Source organism: Bidens hawaiensis, unplaced genomic scaffold (genome assembly GCF_021521415.1).
Source record: "Bidens hawaiensis isolate Kalapana, Puna unplaced genomic scaffold, B.hawaiensis_p1.1 tig00003126_1, whole genome shotgun sequence".
In the NCBI taxonomy this organism is placed as follows: domain Eukaryota; kingdom Viridiplantae; phylum Streptophyta; class Magnoliopsida; order Asterales; family Asteraceae; genus Bidens; species Bidens hawaiensis.
The window spans coordinates 427,832-445,380 of record NW_027491168.1 but is presented as its reverse complement, the minus strand read 5'-3'; positions in this window follow the sequence as shown (position 1 = coordinate 445,380).

The window sequence follows — 17,549 nt, the reverse complement described above, 5'->3', positions numbered from 1 at the left end:
AGTCTTAGGAATATCTTCCTCCCAAATCTTCAGCTGATGATACCCGGACCTAAGGTCGATCTTCAAAAACCAACTAGCTCCTTAGAGCTGATCAAATAAATCGTCGATCCTTGGGAAATGGTACCGATTTTTAACGGTGAGCTTATTCAACTCACGGTAGTCAATGCACATCCGCATGCTACCGTCCTTCTTCTTAACAAACAAGACCGGGGCACCCCAAGGTGAGATGCTCGGTCGAATGAAGCCCTTGTCGAGCAAGTCTTCCAACTGGGCCATAAGTTCTTTCATCTCATTCGGCGCTAGGCGGTAGGGAGCTCGGGCAACGGGTTTGGCGCCCGGTACAAGGTCTATTTGGAACTCGACCTCACGATCCGGCGTCACATCTGACAAATCATCTGGAAATACATCCGGGAAATCCCGAACAATAGGAACATCACCGACGGTAGCCACCTCGGTATTCACATTCATAGCATACGCCAGATACGCCCCGCACCTCCGCTGCATCAACTTCCCCGCCTTAAGCATGGATATAATATATGGCATCGCAACCTTCCGATCACCGAAGACCGTAATTCGAGTCCCATCCGGGGCCCTTAGACGAACGAGTTTCTGACCACAAATGATCTGAGCATCAACATTCGAGAGCCAATCCATCCCAAGCACCACATCGAAACAACCAAGCGGCATCAAGTACAGTCGCACCGGAAACCTATAACCAGACAACTCAATGGAACAGCCCTGAATAGCCCTAAACACAGACACGGATTTTCCTACAGCAACCTCAACCTCAAACCCATCAACTACGCGCTCCGGTGATTTATTTAATAAGGAACAGAAAGTGGTAGCCACGAAACTCCTACTGGCGCCCAAATCAAATAAAACTGACGCCTGTAATTCATCAAGTAGAAAGGTACCTAGGACAATATTATACTACTGCTTAGCTACACGGTCAACACATACGAATTCAAAGGAATAAGAAATTATAAACGTTGGAATGAATGCTAAATAAGGAAAAAGTACCTGAAACGACATCCGCATCCTCTTTTGCTTCCTTCTTGGAGATGTTGAAGGCCCTCGCCCTGGCCTTCGGCTCCTCATCAATTTTCCCCCTCGAGGAAGTCCCCTGCCCGGACCCCCCCGCCTTAATGGAAGGACAGTTTGATGCCAAGTGACCCGAACCCTTACAGCGGAAACAGGTCAATGTCGGGCACTCGAAATGGGGGTGTCCCACCTTATCACAACGAAAACAAGTGCCAGACCCCATCCTACACTCCCCCTTATGCGGCTTCCCGCACTTCTTGCAATTACCAAACGCTACATCCCTTCTAAACTCAGAAGTCTCAGTCTTCACCCTTTTCCCGGACGAGTTAAAATTGTTCCCCCATGGCCGCTTACCGTACGAATTTGAGTTCCATGCCCTCCTATTCTCGGTAGGCGGTAATTTCTCCCTATGATCATAAAGCGTACCTGCTAGAGTGACCACCGAGTGAAAAGAGTTCATGTCGGTAGTCAACACACCCCTACGAATATCCACCGGAAGTCCCTTCACATATTTCTTAATCCTCTTGGCTTCGGGAGTAACCAAGTCAGGACATAAGCGAGCCATCTTGTTAAACTTGGTGGTATACTCCCGATGCGACAAAGAACCAGCCTCCAAGGTCAAGAATTCCTGTTATATTTTATCTAATTCATGCGGAGGACAAAACTTATCAAGAACCGATTTCTTCAACTCATCCCACGTCATCCTCATAACCGTAGGATCCCCCATGGCTTGCGCCAAGTTATCCCACCAACATAGTGCCTCGGAACGGAACGAGGCAGTAGCATAAGTCACCATGTCATCCCCCTTGCACTTACTGACCCTCAGAACAGACTCCATCTCCCTCACCCACTGATGTGCTGCCAATGCATCTTTAGTACCATCGAAAGAAGGGGGGTCACACTTCTTAAAGTCACCATACGAGCAACCCCGGGTCGATACACTAACGGTCCGCACCTCATCATCATCCCCACTCGGCACATACACTTCCTCTTCCTCTTCCTCTTCGACCTGTACCTCCTTACTCTTCCTTCCCCTATCCGAACCCTTACCAGCTAGTGATTCTTCCATGACCCTGACGGACTTAGCAACGATTTCTGGAATGGCGCTATGGAGCACCTTGTAAACCTCATCCGCGATAGCCGCGCATAAAGCAGGATCTAAGGCGGGGTTACCCCCCTCTTCAAGAATCGGAGTTTCCTGCTGGGGAGTAGGAATCTCATTCTCGGCTTCGGCACGTGGCCTACGACCACGACCACAACCGCTAGAACCACCTCTTCTGGTTGTTCGAGTGTTAACCATGACTTATCCCTACAAAGACAGAGTTTTAATATGATTAAGTACAAGTGGCATTTAGAACATGTAAGGTAAGGGTAAACTGCTAATGACGTTGATCAAGTGTGATTAGTCGTTTACTTTACCCGCCCGTCCTAATCGCCTCCGGCCCCTAACCATATTAGCACTCTATCTACACTTAACAGTTAATCACATAAAGGAAATCTTAAATGTAAAGGAATGACTAAATAATTTAAAGTTACCTCTTGGAGTGCAGCTACTCGCGGCGGGCATACTGGTCTCTTTTCTTACAGTTTGAGTCCAAGCATTCGGGGATGCTCAGATCCCTCGAACCAAGGCTCTGATACCAACTTGTAAGGCCCCGAACCCCGGGAACCCCACAATTGGTAATCATCCAAACACTCGTAAAATTTAATAAACTTAAAAACCATTTCTTCCATTAAAACAAACGTATCAGAGTATAAAATTTGCGGAAAACATGAAAAATGTAATAAGTTCCCAAAACTCGGGAATTTTGCCCAAGAACCAAAGTAAGTATAACCCTTATAAGTTTCCTTGAAATAAAATATTCATAAACAATTCTTCTTTCCAGTATGCCCTTCACCGTCCCAGTAGCTCCGTGCACGTCCAAGTAATAAGGCATCTTCTTTCAAATCCTGAAACTTACACTAACATGCACACAAAGTCAGCTTGAGCTGAGTGAGTTCAAGTATTAAGTAAAAGATATCAGTAGTAAAAATCATGATAGTCATACCAAAGGTTTTTAAAAGTAAAAAGGTACATCCATCTAATCATCATGATCGAACTTAAACATCCTCATACATACATATACAAGTGTATATGTAAACATCCATTCAATAACATCCCTATATACATAACAGTATATATATATAACATCCACGTATAACATCAGGGTTGAGCAAACGTACAACCCAAACACGTAACATCAGTGCATGCAAACACGAAGTAGGCATACACAACATCAGTAGTATATACATATATATAATTAACATCCCAAGGCTTACCATATACTAGCAAGCCTATATAAAATCATTTTAAAATCATTTCATCAAGTAAGAAAACATTTAAGTGCGCATGCTAGCCCAAAAGTAAAATGAGTAAAAAGGGCATCATGAACTCACCTGAGATCGATCAAATACTTGCAACGAGCTAGGAAGTTCCTAAGGGCAAAATCACAAGCAAGGGCTTGTAAATTATACATAACGCGTTACTAAACTAGACTGTAGGAACACTCTAGCCTAATGAGCCATACAAGCCCAACACTTTGGCCCAAGGCCCAACACTTGGCCCAAAGCCCAACAACTTGGCCCAAGGCCCAACACTTGGCCCATGGCCCAACACTTGGCCCAAGGCCCAAAGATAGTCAAATCGGGTCGAATGCGCGTGAAATAATCCTTAAAACCATTTGTTAACCGAATCAGCCCCGAATGGACCAAATTCCGTCTTAAACCTTTTCATTCATCATAATTATGTCACCCGAGTTGATAGGGTTGACGGTTCCTTTTTACAACACTTACTTTAACATCTAAACGAAAATTTGCGCACCGCCGACTCGATTGACGAAGCACTAACCCCGACAGCCCCGAGCACCAAAAAATAATTTTTTCCTCAGCCCTTAAACCCCCCTAGGGCTGCAAGCACAGAATCGGTAGGTCACCCGATCAACTAACGCATCAAACTCAACAATTTGCAATTCTACACCCGATAAACCCTAGTTTTCGAACTAAAATCGATTGACCGACCTAAACACCTCCAATGACCACGAAATTTTGATATGATGTAAATGCCATACCTGGGGATCTTTCTACACCAGAAACTCTAATTTTTATCCACGGGAAGTGGGTCAATTGCACTCTAGCTGAAATCTGCCCAACGAAAAGTTTTGGCAAATTGAGCATCAAAACGATTAAGGGTGAGCAAAAAGAGTGTAGGGCATTGTAGTACATACCTTGAACTACCTCTAGGAACTTGGAATCGATCAAAAAGTCGAAGCAATGAAGGGGGGGGCTGGAAGTGGCCGATCGGACCAGCTGCATAGGGTTAGGGTTTTATTTTTTTGTTTAATGTTATAATATAAAACATTTTCATTCTAACCCCCGGAATTTAATAATAATGCAACTTGGAAGAAAAGTTAAGCGATTAGGCGTACCGGGATGACGTAAAGGCCTCCGAGAAACGTCGGATCAATCCCGAGAGTTGTACACACTCAACAATCTTTAATTCTTGAATTCGGAATCAACGGGCGTTACACTCTTCTTGTTGTGTAGAAGAATGGTATCACGTTGATTGCCAAAGTTATACTACTCCTCCAACTGGTACGGGTCCCGATTGGATGTTCGATTACGACGGGTTATTTAATTCGTTTACGTCCGTGGTTGATGAAGGACCTGAAGATTTTATTTGATCATATCTGGAAGAACAATGTCTTCGTATTCCAAGGTCTTTTTCGGTTGATGTGGATGACTCTCCTAATGAATCAGAAACGTCAAATGAGGTTTCTGAATCTTCAGATGATGCTGATTTTGTTGATTCATCGTCTGTTCTATTAGATGAAGCTCCATAAACAAACAAGCCAATTCAAATTGTTGATGATTCACCAACTGTCTCTTTAGACACAGCGGAGGAAAATATCACCAATATGGGTGATAGCGTTTCTGTACCTGCTAATCCTTCCCTAAGGATTCACTCTAATCATCCGCAGGAACATATAATTGGTGATGTGAGCGACGGCGTTCGTAAAAGACACCAATTAGCTAATGTATGTGATGATATGGTTGATTGTAACTTATCACCTACTAAGGATTCGATAGTATGTGCTTATGCGGATTTGCACTCTTTGGGTATTCTTAGAATTGCACAATACACCTGCTTCCTATCTCAGATTGAACCGACAAGTGTCACGATGGCACTCAAGGAACCATCTTGGGTTGAAGCAATGCTGGAGGAGCTGCAACAGTTTATTAGACTGGGTTTATGGGACTTAATTGATAGACCCGACCATGTGGAAAAGGCTTTTCCGACAAAATGGGTTTTAAAGTGCAAAAAGGACGACTGTCGGGGTAATCGTGAGAAACAAGGCACGATTGGTAGTTCTTGGTTACAATCAACAAGAAGGCGTTGATTACACTGAAGTATATGCTCCTGTGGCACGACCGGAGGCTATACGTACTTTTCTTGCCTATGCAGCCTACAAAAATTTTAAGGTTTATCAAATGGATGTGAAATCGGTGTTCTTAAACGGAACTATTCATGAGGAAGTGTACGTGAAGCAGCCTCCCGGTTTCGAGGATCCAGACTTGCCAGAGCGTGTTCATCGATTAAACAAGGCTCTTTATGGTTTACACCAGGCCCCGAGAGCCTGGTACAGCACGTTGGCTAACCATTTGATAGAAAGTGGATTCAAGAGGGGAACTATGGATTGTACTTTGTTTTATAAGAACGTTGGTGATGATATGTTCCTCGTCCAAATCTATGTGGATGACATTATTTTCGGTTTGACAAACGTTAGCCTGTGTAAAGATTTCGAGAAAACGATGCAAACCAAATTTGAGATGAGTTCGATGGGAAAGATGAGCTTTTTCTTAGGATTGCAGGTTCACCAGTCTGATACCGGGATATTTATCCATCAGGCGAAATATGTGAATGATGTCTTGAGCCGATTCAAGATATCTGATGGCAAGATTCCTTCGACACCTCTTCCCGTGGTTCACAATTTATCACCGGATGAATTGGAGGATACCATAAATCCAACCCTGTATCGACCAATAATCGGATCTCTTATGTATTTGACTGCATCTCTACCTGATATCATGTTTGTTGTTTCTTTGTGTGCCAGGTACCAATCGAGTCCACGAGTGACTCATCTAGCGGCAGTAAAGCGCATCTTACATTATCTGAGGATGCAAGATCAATTTCAAGTCTACAACAGCGGGTTGTCAGTTCTTAGGAAACCGGCTTGTTTCCTAGCAGTGTAAGAAGCAGACGACAGTCTCAACTTCAACAGCCGAAGCGGAGTACGTGGTGGCCTCGAGTTGCTGCTCACAAGTTCTCTGGATCTAGCAACATTTACGGGTTTATGGTTTGAAGTTTCTTACTACTCCTATTTTTATTGACAATTCGGCCTCTATTTCTATCACCAAAAATCCGGTTCATCATTCGAAAACCAAACACATTGAAATCCGTTATCACTTTATACGTGATAGCTTTCAAAAGAAATTAATTTCTATTGATAAGATTCACACAGATTTTCAAAAGGCTGACCTTTATACAAAAGCGTTTGACAAAACACGTTTTCAATATTTGCTGGGTATAAATGGTTTAAAAACTTTGAAAGTATTCAAAAGCTTGGTTAAATCAATTTATTTTGTGTTTTCTTGTTTTCGTTCAATTTTTGTTGTTTTTAGGGGGAGAAAATAAATAAAATCCAAAAATATTGTGTTTTAATTTGTACAGAGAAAATAAAAATTCCAAAAACATTCAAATATTGAAAAACTCAAAAACATTGAAAAATGCTCCTCAAAATGAGTTTAAAAGCAAAATGGGAAAATGATAGTACATTGATCATTTGCTTCTAAGTCCAGTAAAAAGTAAGTAATAAAAGACTGTGTGCTTAATTGAATTGATGTATTGGTAGGTCTTTTAACAAACAAGTACGGACTAGTAAGTGATATAAACATAAAATGATAAATACTCAGGGAGGTTAGTTCTATAAAAGGTCTTGATAATGATGGCAGAAATGTAATAATCCGGTCATACTCAAGCCTTCTAATCAATTTGAAAACAATTTTAACAAAAGGGTCTATTTGGTGGTTAACGCTTCAACAAGGTATGGTCTTATGGCCTTAAATCATGTATTGATGGGATGCTTTAAGGTTCTTGACTCCATTGGGTCTTTATGCGGTTTTACATCTGGTATTCATTTCGATAAATATTAAAAATGCTTGTAAAAGCGAACCTGTAGTGTAACTGCTTAATTCTCTAAACTTGATCGCAAAATGTAATTCGTGTACAAAATGAATTACAGACTTGATCAAACCACGCTGTAAGTCATACATTGTCCCCTTGCTCACGTCTTATTACCATTAAGAAACGGACCACAAGGGACACAATGTCTGTAAACCAACAGATGAAATCGTGCATACCCATCCATGGGAACGGACCTTAGGGTATTGCTTGATAACGGGGGTATATCTTGTAGTGGGGATTACAGACTATGATTGCTTAAATATAATCATTTTTACCTCAAATTGGTTCTAAGGTTTAAGTCAAGTTGGGGTGATTTGGAGAAAATCAAATTACACTTGAATCAAGATTTGAACTAATTCTTTCAGATATTTGAGTCTAATTGAACCTATTAATAAATATCACCGAAAATTCTGAAAAATGTGTTAGAAGATTTAAGTGGACAAAAATACCAATAATTGACTTAACACCTGTCATAATAAAAGCTGAAAATAAAACTGGTATGGACGAAAATTTTGGTCAATATGATTCCTTGCTCGACTAACAAAAATATGTACTGCTTATTAGTTTAGTTTTACTGTTCTATTGTTGCTTGTTATTTGAAAAATATTTCAAAAATCAAAAATATTTTATTTCTCCTTTATTTTTCGAATTACCAAGCTTGTGAATAAAGTTCAAAAACAAAAAGAAAATGTTTAACTCCCAAACATTTTAAGTTAATCATGCTTAACGTAAGTCACAACTGGTATCGGTTGAGTTTTAACATAAAAATCTGCTTAATTTAAACATTAACGATCTTTGGTTGATCAGGTATTTTAATGTATGCAATTAATAAAAATCTGCTTAGTTTAAACATTAACGATCTTTGGTTGATCGGGTATTTTAATGTATGCAATTAAAACCCTAATTGGATTTAATTGATTATTTAATTCTTTCATTAAAACCCTAATTGGTTTTAACTCTTATTTAAATCCTTAATAAGATCTTTATCTCATTCGTTAAGGATCTTTGGTGATTCGTTAACATTGTTTTAACGAATGTAAAGCCTTTCGTTATTCAAAACATAACGAATGAGTATCTCCCTCGTTATAATGACATTCGCTTCCGTTGTGCATAACGAATGGAAGACATTCGTGTGAACAGTTAACGAATGGAATGATATTGTATATTTCGTTAAAATTTTAACGAATGTCACTGTGATTCGTTATAAAGTTAACGAATATGATGAATTAACGTATCACTCGTTAACGAATGAAAATCTTATTCGTTTAACTCTTGAACGAATAAGTTTTAATATAACGAATAGAATCAGATTCGTTATAATGATAACGAATAAAGTTTTTTTTAAGTTAATGAATAAGGCTATTCGTTAGTTCAAAATTTGAACGAATGATCTTGGAACGCATGAAATTATTGGGTTTATAATCCCGTTACAGACGAATGACTCTTCATTCGCCTAATTCACTATTTCATCGCTTCCTACCGAAACTCTTGCAAAATTTTTCCAAAATCTATTACCTGCATATTATCACTTTTGAATGACGTATTCTTGTTCAACAGGTAATGGCGATTTCTATGATATGACTTTCATGGAAGTTCATCGGATTGTTAGGGATTAATTGATTGAGTTATTAATCAGTTATAAACCAAACAGTTAACAACGTTTATACTAACTGTTTGATGAAAATTTAGACCTATAATCAATGATTAACTGTATTAATCTAGTTTCCGATTAGTTTCATGACATATGATTGTGGAAGTAGTGTCTATTCAACGGATTGATTGATAATGATCATCGCCATTGACTTGTTGATGTCAAAGAATCGTGAATTTTGACTCTTGATTGTCAAAGTTTAACGTATCACAAATTCGTTATGTTAACGAATGTGATTATTCGTTATTTCTTTAGCGAATATGATTATTCGTTCTTTCTTTAACGAATAAGTCCAATTCGTTAAAGGAATAAAAACTTAATTCATTAAATTTAACGAATTAGACTTGATTCGATTCGTTATTATAACGAATGATTTAACGTATGAGTATGGGTCGTTATAAGTAACGAATGTAAGCTACTAATTGTATAAAGAATGTCTCATTCGTATAATCTATTATAACGAGTAAGATGCTTATATGTTAATCAGTATGAAATTTGTGAATAATTTACTGATTATTAATTTTTGCTTTAAACAGATATGGCTGACGAGATCATTCAAAACCCTGCTCCCGAGCAACATCCCTAGGCTAACCCTGAACGACAGCCTCAAGATCAAGATTAACCTGAGTAACAAGCTCCTGTGCTTTTATCATGGAATAAGAGTCACAACATCTGTGCTTTTCTAGAAACAGACTTTGAAGATTCACCAATCTTTGGAGGCATGATTCGTTTCTTAATACGCTCCAGGATATACAAGGCCATCTCTACTCATGCAGTTGTTTATGAGAGTATTATACGCGCTTTTTGGAATACAGCTTCGTTGAACGGGATTGAGAATCAGATTGAAGCTGTGATTCAAGATAAACGAGTAGTGATCGATGTTGGGATTATTCAAGATTCACTGGGTTTTCGTGATATGATGGATGATTGTTGTGAGTTCGATCGAAGTTGGATTCGTGGGTTGTTTGGAAGAGTAAGGTATAACGGTGATCTGGGGAAATCTATGTACAACAAAGCAAACTTGTGTGAGCAATACAAGTATTTGCTTCAAGTGTTGATACATTGTCTCGATGGACGCAAAGGTGGTTTTGACAAATGCCGAGTGATGCTGCAATCTGCTTTTGTTGCCTTGGCGTTGAATAAACCATTCAATTTCTCTGAATTGGTTTATTATCACTTGAAGGAAAATCTCACGAGCCGTCACAAGTTTCTTATGTATCCGAGATTTCAGCAGATGATGATCAATGATTTATTACCTAATTTGATTAAAGATCAAGATGATGTGTTGAAGCTTGATAGGATGAATGCTAAGATGATGAGACGTTTACGATCTCATGGAGGTCAAAGTTTTGATGAACGACCGAGGTATAAGCGTTTGATCGGTCATCTTGCTAACATTGATTATGTTGCACCACCTAATAATTGTTGGGCTCATGATGATTACGACTCTGAGCGTGAAGGTGGTAATGGTGGAAATGGTGGAGATGATGGTGGTGATGGTGGTTCAGGACCACAGGCTGAGTTAACGTATGAGCAGAAACTTAAACGTAAGGGGAAAGAACCGATGGTTGGTAAGGGTGAGAAGGCAAAGAAGCAACGTGTTCGACGAGGTTCGGAAAGTGAGATACCAAGTCAACCGTTCAAGCGATCTACACCATCGGTATCTATTTCAGCTCCCATTCCTACATCTCCTATGCCTCAAAGAATTCCAAGGTCACCGACTCCGATTCATATGCCGGTGTCTCCAGTTCCTCCTTCTATGACTTTGATGACTACTGCAAGACCAGATCCAGTATTTGGTGATGTTCTTCGGACTGTATTGGCTCGTATGCCTACACCACAACTGACTACTCCAGTGACTCCAGCTACACCTACATAGTTGCCAAGACCTGAGCATTCTTTTATGGCTTTTAATCGTCCTCAGGGTCTCATGCAACAAGTACATCCTAATTTCTATGGTATGCCTCCCCAAGCTCAGTGGTTTGTTGGGTTGGATTTTCTACAAGGAAGATTGGAATCTTCTCAACCTCCTCAGAAACGGCTAAGTATGGAATTCGAGCAAGCCCAGACGATCGAGCATGGTTTTTACTACTTCGAGCAAGGTTCTGAACCTTAAATGGCAGATTCTTCTAAGTGTTGAAGGCTTCGAGCAAGCTACACTTCAACGAGCAAGAGTATTCTTCTATCGAGCATGGATTGCCAATTGAGCAAACAGCTTGATCATACAAGTTCCAGCCAAGTGTTACGAGCACAGGATGATCGAGCACATGGGGACGAGCATGGATGCAATAAGAGGATGTCACGTGAATCTGAGGAAAGACTTCGAGCACAGTTCAGTTACCGAGCAAGATTTACATCCGAGCATGCTAAAGATTGCTGAATAAGAAAAGCTAAAGACATCAAGAGAATGAGCTTGCTCGATGAACTTATTCAAGCAAAGTTTGAACAAGTCAAGAGGAATGAAGCTTACTCAAAGGGAATATGTATTCTTCGAAAGAGAATATATTCCAAGTAAAGTCTGCTCGAGGATACTCATCGAGCACACCTAGTATTGGAAGTTTGCTCGAGCAAGGTATGTACCTTGCTCGAGGACTGTAACACTTGTATTAGATTTATCTTTCATTATGTAATGACTAGGATGTCTGAAAAGGAAAGTCAAGGTCTATAAATAGACGTCCTAGGTTACCTTTAGGGGAGGGGATTTTGGAGACGGATTGGGACACGGATTTCTAGGTACGAATTTCAAGAGCCGCCGCCGTCACACAAAACCCATTCCATTCACTGTACCACTGATATATCATTAAATATAGTGAATCTTTGTCTTTGAAATAGCTTTTACTGATTATCATTTACTGTTTTGTGTTTGATATCTGTTCACAATCCTTCATTCTCAATCATTGGATATCCTGATTCCGCCGGGATATTCAATCGGTCTTTGAGTATTTGAGTCGGTGTGTTCTTGTCAAACCTTTGCTAAGGTTTCACCCGACGGACGGTCCTGACAAGTGGTATCAGAGCTTGAGTAAGCTCACTGAAGACCACGGGACTGAGGGTTTGTGAAGAAGCTTGAAGATTCACTATGATTTGCTGCTGTAAAACTCAGATCTGGTGAAATGGAAGACCAGGAAGTGTCAACCAACAAGATTCCAAGGTTTCTTGGACAAGAGAACTTCATAAAATGGAAGGTGCTATTTGAAGCTGCAGTGAACTACAACGATCCAGAACTTTGGATGGCCATCACTGAAGGGAACTATATTCCTTCAGTAGCTCCAAACAATAACGCTGCGGTTGATTTGAGAATGAAAAAGAGGGATGATAAAGCACTGTCAATGCTGAAGTTGGGGCTCTCATGGGAAATTTTAACCACTGTAAATCATCATAAAAACGCAAAGGATATGTATGATGCAGTGATTGAAATGTTTGAAGGGAACACTGAGTTTAGAGATATTAAGAAAGACCAACTGAAGCAGCAGTTGGACAGATTTAAGTTTAAAGAAGGAGAAGGTTAAAGTCAGTGTTATAAAGGTTCATGACCATTGTAAATGAAATTAGGACCACTGATTTGCAGATTTCCGATTTTGAGCTTAACAAGAAGCTTTTGTCATCTCTATCTGGCGAATGGTACACTGCCAGCAAGTTCATCAAAGAGAAAACCAACTTTCCTAACTTCAAGTTAGATGATGTGATAGCCTTCCTCAAGGCTGCTGAACATGAAATGATTGAAAACCATATGATTCGAGAGGACAAGCCAAGCTTTCAAATGAACAATGCTCTTGTGGCACCCATGGACAATCTCTCGATCAAGAATCAACAGCCTATCATTGAGGAACCATCAGAAGCAAACTCATCTTGTAACAGTCAGTCAAGATTCAAGGTGCAGCTGATGGAAGATGACAATCAATCTACTGGAAATGAGCAGTCTCCTTTCACACAACACAATCCAACTCAAGGAACATATTACCAGGCATTATTCTCAATGGTCACTGAGTCTTACCATGCCTTTGTGGCCAAGAATCTGATAAACACAAGCATCGTGCAAGAAGACTTAGAACAGATAGATGCTGATGATTTAGAAGATATGGACATCAAATGGCAAGCGGCTATGTTGGCAATAAGGAGCAAGAGGTTGTATAACAGAACTGGTACAACCAGTTTCAATGGACCCAATGACAGGATTGGATTTGACAAATCCAAAGCCATCTGTTGTAACTGTCAACAACCGGGACACTTTGCAAGGGAATGCAACATGCCAAGGCAGTCTGGCAATCAAGTTAACCAGAATCAGTTCTATCAGAATCAGAACCAAAACTTTCAGTAGCAAACGAATCAAATGCCCAATCAAAATCCCTATCAAAATCAGAATAGAACCCAGCAACAAACATTTCAACCTCAGAGAAATAATCAGATGCAGGTTCACACAAATCAAAACAGACCATCTCAAAATGGTGTGAACCAGCAAAGGGATCAAGGGAATGTAGCTGTTACAAGGGTGGCTCAGGATGGAGAGTTTGACTGGAGTAATCATGCTGCTGAGATGGAAAGGGCAAATGTCGCATTCATGGCCAAAATAAATGACAAGGCTGAATCTTCCAACACTCAGGTAAATTCTGACACTTCTATTTCTGATCTTCTTGCTAAAATTGATGAATTAAATCAGGAGGTTGGAAAATGGAAAACTGAATGTGGAAGGAAGGATGTCTTTCTGAATGTGTATGCGGATAGTGAGGCAACATATGAAAGTCAAATCAAGGGATTGGAGGATGATTGTATGGTATCATATCAAGTTCAATCCAGAATGAGAATTGAGATAGAAGGACTAAAGAAGATGTTTGCTGATGAAAAACTCAAGAATGCAGAGTTGTTGATTGAAATGGAGTTTTCGAAAAACCTTGTATCTACAGGAAACATTATTGGTCATGTTGACAAAATGACAGAAGAAGAGAAGTACAAAAAGGTACCACCACCTTTTTGTGACAGTTATCCTTTGAAGGTTGATAAGGAGAGCAGAAGTGAGTATCTCAAACAGTTCAAAAATGTGTTTGATGATAAGCCTGAATTTATCAAGTAGTATGATGATGTGATTGTAGATCAGGATGGAAAATTTGTGATGAAAAAGACTGATAAGTCAGAAACTGTGATAGATGAACACCTCAAGGAGTGAAAAAGAAGTGGAGTGAATACTCCAGTGAAGAAAGCAATTGTAGCTATGGAAGCTCTAAGTCATCAAAGGGGAAGAAGAAGAAAAGAACAAATAAGAAGAAAAGTGACAAAATTCCTCTTCTTCCACCTATGACATCACAGGTAAGAAAGAACCACGAAAGAATGAGAAGAGAGCATGTTCCATTTAACATATGTGCTAGAACACAACCAGTTATCAAGAAGAGAACAGAACCACAGCCAGTCATAAAGAAGAAAACTAAACAACCAATGAAATCTTCTTATGATCAGAGTCATCCACCAATCTACCCAGTCTTTTCTAATCATGAATTGTTTGATGTTGGTGATGTGGATTATGCTCCAAGAAGACATTCAAAAGAAGAAGAGGGAAGTTCATCAAGATTGCCATCCAAGCTAAAGAAAATCATTTTTGTCAAAGAAAAATATCCACAAGCAATTAATCTCAACAAGCCAATCAAGATGGATTTCTCCAACACTTTGAATCCAAAGACATCTTTAGGATTTGACTTCCCTAAACCAAGTGACAAGATCAAAGACAAGAAACTTCTTGAAGATTTGGGAAGCTTTGCTAAAGTGTTCTGCACGAAATGTGATGCATATGGGCATCACACTGACTCTTGCTGGGTTCTTAAGGATATTTTTGAAATTCCAGATGTGGTTAGTGGCTATGACATGAAAAGCTACAAAGAAATGTATGAGAGATACTTGAATGGAAATAAAAACCCATCTGAAGATAGGCACCATCAGCCTATGTTGGAACAAAGGCTCAAAACAATTTTGAAGATCAAAGAAAATGACCAAATCCTGAAAACAACAGAAAAGAACAAAATGTCACCAAATGAAGAGAAAGCGAAGAGGAGACCAGGTGTTCTAAATGGTGATGAGAAGTTTTTGTTGAAACAAGGTTTTGAACCAAGAGGATTCAAGTGGAAGGCAAAGAAGGAAGTAGAAGAAGGGAAGGATAAGGTGATTGAGGAAGTTGAGAGTTGCATTAAAGTGTCTGTAGTGCTCTATGGATCAGAATACGACACCGATGAAGATTGTGAAGTCGTATATGAAGATCCACCACCTGTTCCAATCCAAACTTCTGATGCATCTTCCACTATCTCTGAATTACAAACTGATGGAGTTTGTAGCTCAGAATCAAACTGATTCCTTTTGTGTGAGTGCAGGAACAGTCCATGAGTAGCAATGATTTATGGTATATAGACTATGGATGTTTAAGGCACATGACATGTGACAAGACTGCATTGATTAATTATGTGAAAAAGTATGAGGGACTAGTTGCATTTGGGAGTGATGAAAATGGAGGAAAAATTGTTGGAAAGGGAACACTCATAAATGGCAAAGTATCCTTTGAGAATGTTCTACATGTTGAAGGACTACAGTACAATTTGCTGAGCATTTCTCAAGTGTGTGACAAGGGATACAAGGTTGCTTTCAATGATGAACATTGCCTGATTTTGAAGCCAGAGTTTGTGATTCCAACTGAAATGATTATGATGATGGCTCCAAGAAACGGCAACCTCTATGAACTTAGAATGAATACTGCAACTTCAAGAGGTGGTTCATGCTTTGTATCAAAGGCAACTGAGAATGAAACTGTGTTATGGCGTAGGAAGATGTGTCATGTAAATTTAAAGAACATGAACAAACTAGTGAAAGGTGAACATGTTGTTGGCCTTCCCACAAGAGAGTTCAAGCTAGAAGAAAAATGCACATCTTGCCTAAAAGGAAAACAACACAAATCCTCACACAAGAGCAAGCTGATAAACACAATAGATGAGGTCTTGGAATTACTTCACATGGACTTGTTTGGTCCAGTGAGTGTTCCTAGTGTTGGAAAGAAGAGATACTGCCTAGTGATAACTGATGATTTTTCAAGATTCACTTGGGTATATTTCTTGGGCACCAAGGATGAAACCCCAAATTTGATCAAATCCTGTGTACTCAAGATGGAAAATCAACTTGACAGGAAAGTGAAGGTAATTAGAAGTGACAATGGGTCATAATTCAAGAATGACACTATGAGTGAATTCTGCACTTCTAAGGGTATCTTCCAGCAGTACAGTGCTCCAAGAACCCCTGAACAAAATGGTGTTGCAGAAACGAGAAATAGAACTTTAATTGAAGCTGCAAGAACCATGATTGCTGATGCCAACCTTCCTGTTACCTTCTGGGCAGAAGCAATAAACACTGCATGTTATGTGCAGAACAGGGTTCTACTTAACAAGGCTCAAAACAAGACACCATATGAAATTCTCTACCAGAGAAAGCCTTATGTGAAGTTCTTGAAGCCTTTTGGATGTAAATGCTCACTCTTGAACACAAAGGACTACTTGAACAAATTCCAGTCCAAGTCATTGGAATGTTTCTTTGTGGGCTATTCATCTCATTCAAAAGCTTATAGAGTCTATGTGAAAGAGCACATGGTGGTCATTGAATCATCTGACATCATCTTCAATGAAAACCATTTCAACAATACTGAGGGTCCAAAATGGCTATTTGATCTTGAGAAAATGATCAAATCATTTAAAATCTATAGTGAATACATGGATGATAGTATGTTCAGAACCAGCTTTGAAGAAAAAGGAAAAGCAAAACAAGTTGATCTGAACAAACTATGGACCTCAGTTGCTCCTGAAGCAAATGGTTTTGACTTTGGTAGAAACATCCAAGAAGAAGATAAAGTAGAGAGATTTGGACAAGAGGTTGAAGTTGAAATCTCAAATGAAGGTCCAAGTGTTATTGAAAGTGAGCCCATCCAAAGTCAACAACCCTCTCAGACTGAAGAAATGTCTCAGTTGCAGACCCTGTTTGACTCATTGCAGCTAGGAGGAAATGATGCATCTACATCAGGACTCAATCATGTTCAAAACTCTACTGAGAATCAAGTCAGATCTGAAGATGAATCTGCTGAAATGAATATGAGAAATCTAGAAGCAGAAGTGTTTTTACCACCAATTGTTCAAACTACCTATGTTGAAAGAAATCACCCTACAGAGAACATCATTAGAGATTTACATGAAAGAATTACCAGAAGTGCATCTGAAAGAGCAAATATCTGCCTGTATGCATGTTTTCTATCCCAAGTTAAACCAAAGAATATCAATCAAGCTTTAAAGGACAACAGCTGGGTGGAAGCTATGCAGGAGGAATTAGCTCAGTTCAGAGACTTACATGTGTGGGACTTGGTGGACAAGCCCAGAGGCAAGTATGCAACTGGTACAAAACGGGTCTTTAGAAACGAGAAGGATGAAAGGGGGATAGTGATTAAGAACAAAGCTAGATTGGTGGCTCTAGGGTGTCTACAAGAAGAAGGAGTAGATTTTGAAGAAGTATTTGCTCCTGTTGCAAGACTAGAGGCTATCAGGATTTTTCTAGCATATGCAGCATCAA